This window comes from Neopelma chrysocephalum, unplaced genomic scaffold, assembly GCF_003984885.1.
Source record: "Neopelma chrysocephalum unplaced genomic scaffold, ASM398488v2 Primary Assembly neopelma1_62, whole genome shotgun sequence".
NCBI lineage: Eukaryota > Metazoa > Chordata > Aves > Passeriformes > Pipridae > Neopelma > Neopelma chrysocephalum.
In genome coordinates this window covers 8,451,249-8,457,960 of record NW_020897719.1, presented here as the reverse complement: position 1 = coordinate 8,457,960, position 6,712 = coordinate 8,451,249, and the positions used below count along the sequence as shown (strand labels likewise).

At 32.9% G+C, this 6,712-nt stretch overlaps 1 long non-coding RNA gene across 1 annotated transcript; it reads left to right on the top strand.

Moving 5' to 3' along the window:
- The first annotated feature begins 2,184 nt into the window (after positions 1–2,184).
- Positions 2,185–6,483, top strand: LOC113967015. Its single transcript, XR_003534052.1, has 4 exons — positions 2,185–2,265; positions 3,006–3,111; positions 4,226–4,316; positions 6,372–6,483. It is a non-coding gene; the product is annotated as an uncharacterized LOC113967015 (long non-coding RNA).
- The last annotated feature ends 229 nt before the right edge of the window (positions 6,484–6,712 follow it).

The window sequence follows — 6,712 nt, the reverse complement described above, 5'->3', positions numbered from 1 at the left end:
ATCTGAAAACTTGAAGGCAATGTCTGTTGTAGATTTTTTAAAGTTTGTAAGAATAAGTCCATTTGTTCTATGTCTTTAAATAAAGCAAGTAAAACAGTGGATGTTTTGTCTAACACTGCCTACTTGTTAAGAAGATTACTTGAGATGTCATATTGCACCGAAACACCACATTGGCTTTATTATGAATGCTGCAGTGCAGAAACACCACATTATAATCACTTCAAAAAAGAAATATATTCTGCATATTTTCATCTGTGTTTATAATTCCACTAAACCTCAGCAGAATCAAACCCAGTAGGGATGTGAATGACAGAAGGTTTAATGTTCCCAAGACTGCTGAAACCTGGGAGCACTGATATGTGGCAGAATTGTTAATATGTATAAGGCTACTCATGGCCTGTGACCCCAAAGTGTATCTTCTGGCCTTATCACTTTTCCAGGAGAAAAGTGCATCTCCACAAATAATTCCAAGGGAATTTGCAAAGTGAAATTTCATAAAATGTTGTACCACTGAAAGAAATAATTTATGGATGCAATATGCCCATTTATAACATTTCTGTACTGACCAGGCACATAAAACTTTGCTTTACCATACCCATAGCCTATTATAAATGTGTTTTTTTCTCTCTGACAGAGATTCAGCTTCTAAAGTAAACCACATATATTTTAATTTCATTGATACATATGTCATAGCAATTAAGGAAGGATTTATATTGTAGCTTTCTATTGTACACACTGCTAGGTCAAATGTAGTACATCAAATAAGGACATACATTTCATAAATTCCAGAGTTACAACAATACCATACATAGCCATTCCACATCCTGGAAGGCAGCACAGGTCTAACAGAGAGGAATAAGAGCACAGTTTTTGCTCCTGTGAGCTTTGTCAGTGTCGCTCCTCCACTGGCAACAGCAGAGGTCAGTGGTTTGGGCCATTCTGTTCATATTATCTTAACCTGGACCAAGTTGAGATGACAAACACAACAAATCTCTGCAGAAATTTAAAATAAAGCATATATTAAGGTTAAATTAATCCCTGATTAATTGAAGTTGAATCATTGCTATGACAAATGCCTTATTCTGCAGAGTAAGGTAAACAAAATTTACATATTGACTACCAAAAATATGAATGAATTTATAGTTAAAAAATAATATCTAAGGATATAAAAAAGTACTAGATATCTCAAAAAGGCAGCTGGAGTTTCCTATTTTAAGAATGTAACATTCAGTATATTTCAATAAATAATTCTTTCCTGTTTCTCAGAACAGCTTTTTTACTTTATTTGTACAATTTTCTAGTTAAAGCTACAGCCAATAGTAAGTGCAGTAAATTATACATTTCTGAAATGATCATTTGAACTAGATTTCCACTTCTATAACATTTAGGTAATAACCAATTTCAGAATATGCTTTCTTATTATAAATACTAAAAACTTTATTTCCTTGTTCCTTGAAAAAGTGTTAGAATTAATATTAAGCACTCATTTAAAAACACATAGTACCAAAACTGATGTTAAATTAAAGGAATTCCTTGCATTAGATATTAAGCTTTAAAGACAATTTAAGGGCAAAAAACAAACACTTTTTTATTATGTTATTCATTAGAGAATTATTTCATTTTACACGGAATTGTAACTATTGCCAATTAGACTGCTTGCTTTAAAAGACACTCTAGTCGGGATGTTCTCTGAATTACATAATTCACCATATTCTTACTAATGAAAAGTTTAGGTGACAGAATACATAATGCAAAAGTTCAAGCTTTATACTTACCATCCTTTATTCATTCATACATAGAATATGTACTTCATTATGTTAATCAAACTGCTACATAAGTCTATTTTTCTGAGTAATGCATTGCAATTCAATTTCACTTCGATAGAGTAGTGCAAGCAATTACATCTATTTCAGCCATAGAAACTCATCCCTCTGACTCTTTCTTTATCTTTTTAAATGCTGTATTGACTTACGGTATGTGAGCTATTAAAATCACACAGACTTACAAAGAATCTTCATTTACAAATGAAACTGAAGAAGAAAACTTCTGAATTTTTAGATCTCTGATATTTAAATTGCATTTTCATATGTATGGAAATAGCTCAGTTGGACTATTTTAAGTAATTCTTTAGTTCAACCTTTGTCTTCCTAGTCTAAACATTTTTTTTTTTATTTCTCCAAAGTTTATCTGGACTTTTTCAGTATGATGTATGTCAAGGAATCAGCCTAAGTGATAAAAGTAGGAAAGGAAAGAAAATCTGCACCAGTGAGTATTTATATTGGCAAGAGCTGACACTTTTGTAAAAGAAAAACAAGCACAGAGGCTGTTCATTTCTGAAATGAAATCAGCTTCACTTCATTTCTCTCAGGAAAACATCATTGCATGAAATGATGTAAATCAGTATTGATATCAGTAAGCTTCAAACTAGAAGAGACAAATGCACTCTGCAGCACAGTAATTCAATGGCTCCGAGTCAAGTTTACTGTTGTCTCATTTCTACTAATCATTGTAAAAATTCCCTGTGAAATAATTATCCCTAAAACAATCAAGACAGTATATCTCTATAAAGGAGAGGATCGATTTAACAACAAACTCTAGATTTAACTGTATTGATTAAAGGGCATTCAGTGTAATTTTAGTGAATTATGTTTGGCTTTCATTTCCCAGTAGAAATTTTTCTTGTGATGATCAAAAGGTAAATTACAAATTACTACATGGTCTTTTGTGTGCTACCTATATAACACCCAACTATTACTTTTCAAAGAAATATTGATGTAAGAAAGGACAAAATATTGGGGTTTTTTTATACATGACATCTTACTATAAGAATCAGATAACTGAGTTTATAGCACTTACCTAAGAGTCTGATGTCATCTTCTCAATTCATTAATACAGAAATCGGGACTGTACTAAAGAGTCTGTGTTAAAGGAACAAATCCAAGATCATCTTATGAGAATAGAATTAGAAAGATTAAGAAAGTAATATGATATTTCTTCTTAAATAGGAGTAATTTCAAAGGAGCTGTTAACACTTTCATTTCTGAAACTTCCTTACTGGCACAAGGGAGAACTAAAGGAATCAGAGAGATTCAAAGACAATTTAATGTATCTGTAAGTCTGACACCACTGCTGGTACAATTTAATTGAGGACTAATTGGAACTAAGAAGGCTAGTTATTTTGTGAACTGCACGTGTATTAGTTCCAGTCATTTTTAATCCAATGTAATGATGATAAAGAGTCTAACTTACTTTGTTTAGTTAATAACATTAGGCCAGAAAGGATCACCTAGTCATTTCATGTTACCCAATACATTGCTAATATAAACAATGTCTAATTACAGTGACTACATACTCCCATGAAATGACCAATTAGAGCATTTGCTGATTCTAAATGTTCACTGTTAGAGGCATTTCCACATGCTTTCTGTGGATCACATTCATAAACTCTATCCTAGCTGGTAGGAAACATAAGAGCAGAATACATGAGGAAAAGTTGGTTTTAAGCAGCACAAAGGACATTTAAATTCTCAGACAGAGCTTCCATGCAAAAATATATCAAATTAAAATGCATTTTTGTTATTCTCTAGGACTACGTAATATTGCACATTTATATGCTCTTCTTGCTGAATTGAACGGATCGTGCAGTGTGTTCAAGACTCATATGATAAAGTCACGTGTTAACATTTTAATATTTAGATCAACAAACTTAGTGATTTGTATTCAGTTACAAAGCTGATTTATTGACTGTTAATCTGTAGCTGATATGAATAATACCAGAATAATCTTATTTATTTTTGTTACTTTACTGATGAGTCAATAACTGCCACCTGAAAACACCAGTCCAGCATGTACCAATGTTTTATGAAGTGACAAAATCAGACAATGATATTGACAGCATGTTTGTTAACCTCAATTTCAAATCAAAATAGCAAAATGCAATAAATGAAAACAAATTGCTTTTTTAATGATTGAATTATTATCCCTTAAGAAATCATGCTGAAAAATTCACCAGTTCTGTCAAAGCAAATAACAGTATACCACTATGTGCATTACCAGATCTAATTCACACAAAGTTTTAGAAATACTGGAAAAAATGATACGTGGTTATCTAGGCAATTTAAATAAAATAAATGCATTTACAAGGAATGCAATTAATGCATATATCACAAACAAATAAAAATTAGATACTGCAAAAGTATCTGAAAGTATTTCATTTGCTCTGCAGGTGCCTAAAATGCTTTGCTATCACACATGTTTGTACTGTGCAAGGTCTCAATCCTTCTACGACTTCAGTGAGTTCAAATGTTGCCACTCAGGTCAATATGCTAGTGTCAGGTGCTTTTCCTATTCTTAAGCAATGCCCTAAACAATGCTAATCTACTTAGATGAAAGTTTTTCCTTGGAATAAAAGGCAGCATGGCAATCCACATATCTGACCACCAGAATTGTTCGAGGGAATTAAAATGTAACTGAAAGCCCATATCATGTAAATAATTACAATGTGCGAAAAGCTAAAAGCAAAAATTAACAAATCTTCTCTTTAATTATTAGTATATGCTGAATGTGTGCTATACTGTCTTGTCCAGGATATTTAAAAATGAAATATATGATAAACTTTGTCTTATTGTAATTAGATTAATAAAAGAAAGTAATTAAAAGACCCTCACTTTTTTTTCTAAGAGCTAGAAATTATTAACTATCCAGAAAAGAATCAAAGCTTTTATATGAAAAATCATTCTTTGGGCTGAATTGCAATAAATCAGTAAGACTGTTATTTTTCAATAGGTAATAATCGTCTTCATATAAACCAAAAATATTGTTTGGGATGATTAATACACAATGCCTATTATGCATTTGGGAGTGTCAATGCATAATTTTTAGTTCTAATGTTATTATGTAATTGAGAGAACATGTTCATTTGCCCTAATAACTACTAAGATGCACTTAATAAAATGAAATGTAATAATACTTGTAATTTAATCTATTCATGGAAGTAATTTTAAAAGTCTAGCATTCTCCTTAATGTGGATAACATTCATAAATTATAAAGTGTTGTGATGCAGAATTGACAATGCCATTGTTTTTTACACTTTGAGATGAATCTGCAGCCTTCATTATCTTCATACCAACTCAGGATTATCAAGGGCAAACAAAAGATAATTAACACAAGAAACAGGCAAATGCAGGAACTACTGAGTGAGGTTTTTCATTTCATGTAGAACCTTTGGAAACTGGAAAATAGAATAACTGTTCAAAATCTTTTTTTTCCCCCTTGCACAAAACTGTTCCAGTATGTTTTCTTTTCTACATTTTAAATATATTTTTTTTGTTATAAAACTATATTGGCATGTTCAATCTCAGATGTATTCAGTAAATGAATGTGTTAAGAAAAGCATTTTTTCAAAGTACTAGTGTTAATTTTCTGCAGTGGTTTTGCTTTTTTTTTTTCTAGAACAGCAGAGAGGTAACTATGGTGTGCATATTCAAATTCTATAGTTTCACTTACCCATAGCAGAGTTGTAAATAAGTCACTTCTCCTTACCTTATGGTGCAATGCTGTAGGATAAGGATGAAAACTTCTACTATACAAATTTGATTCAGAAATAAGATATATTTTTATGTTAATAGCTTGTAGGAAAAAGCATATGAGACTGCCTATGACATTTTTATATGTACTCACAGCAGAACAATAAAGGTTTACTAAATGTTGATATAGTTACAAGACAGTATACTTCACAGTGAGAATCCCTGAAATGTTTCTTTTCAGTTTTTTGCACAAGAAATCCTGAATACAATTCTGCATTGCACTCTGAAATGTTTGCCATAAAACTAGTAATTTCAGAAATTAATCCATGAAGATCCTCCACAAAGAGAACCTTTCGAATGTAAGGCAAAGAAGCATTATATCTTTGGACTCTTTCTGTAAATGAACATGCTTCTGAAAAGGTCCAGGCAAAGTCATTTTACAAATGGAAATACAGGACAGTGACATTCAGAGTTTTATACAACTTACGGATGTTGATGACAGTCCAAATCTCCTCCCTTTACTTACGTAAGAAATTCTTATTTCAGGGGAACGTGATTATTAGCCCATGAGCTATCCATGAAAGATTCAACCATTTGTGTTTAAACATCATGATATATTACAATACCGTCACTTTTTACATTTTAGTATTAGAAATGCCTTTTAAGTAACTGATCCAGAGATGATATGTGAACAGTAGGAGCTTGCTTTTCACCCAGCACAGTGGGTTGACAGCTCTTTATGCAGGGATGAGGTTTACACACTAAGATTCAATCCGCAAGACAACTTGATGAGTCTGCTTCTCTTCCAGAACCTTTTTTCTCTGGTCTTGATTCACGCTGGACAGTGACAGGCATCAGAAAGTGCATGGGACAGGGAAGCCTTTGTAAATACACTGCCCCTCAGCCGGACCTCAGCAACAGGAAGAGGTTCAGGCCAAGGCCCAGTGCTCTCTCCACGTCCTTGGTTCAGTTCTCATGGCCAGACAAGTATTTAAGCGCCTGAAATCCCACAGCAACTGTGTGGTTCATGATAAGCTCAATATGAGTCAACAAAGTTCCCTAGAGATCAGAAGGACATGAAGTCTCCTGGGGTCCGTCAAGCACAGCACACCTAACTGGTTGAAAGAAGAGACTGTACCACTGGGCTCAGCCTCACCTCAAGTACTCTGTGCAGTTTGGGGCTCTA